Raw genomic sequence first — 392 nt, forward strand, 5'->3', positions numbered from 1 at the left:
GTCTCTGGGGTGCCACCAGTCCTGGGTGGTCCCTACCCACGGTGACATGGGGCTGGCCAGCGACCTCACCCTGCTCCTGCTCCCCAGAGCCTGGTAGCCATGACACCCCCGAACAGCACCGGGGCCACCCCAGCAGGCGGGGAGTGTGGGTGGGCTCAGCCGAGGTGGCTCAGCCCCACTCAAGGGGCTGAGAGCTCATGACGCAGGGACAGGACCCCCGTTTGCCGAAGGAGTGACAGCGCAGGGTGTTAGACCTGCCTGGCTTCTGTGTCTGGGGTCATCTGGCAACGGGGACCCTGTGCCAGCAGCTGGGGCGGTCCGGCTGCCACACCGCTGAGGCAACGAGCCACTGGCTGGGGTGGGCCGGGGGAGGGAGGGTTTTTTGAGGCCAC

At 68.1% G+C, this 392-nt stretch overlaps 1 protein-coding gene across 1 annotated transcript in view; it reads left to right on the plus strand.

The window, feature by feature from the left end:
• LOC104530458 (ras-related protein Rab-25) overlaps positions 1-392 on the plus strand; it is a 2295-nt gene that overhangs the window by 148 nt on the left and 1755 nt on the right. The window lies entirely within an intron of this gene.

Source organism: Antrostomus carolinensis, unplaced genomic scaffold (assembly GCF_000700745.2).
Source record: "Antrostomus carolinensis isolate BGI_N321 unplaced genomic scaffold, ASM70074v2 scaffold31089, whole genome shotgun sequence".
In the NCBI taxonomy this organism is placed as follows: Eukaryota; Metazoa; Chordata; class Aves; order Caprimulgiformes; family Caprimulgidae; genus Antrostomus; species Antrostomus carolinensis.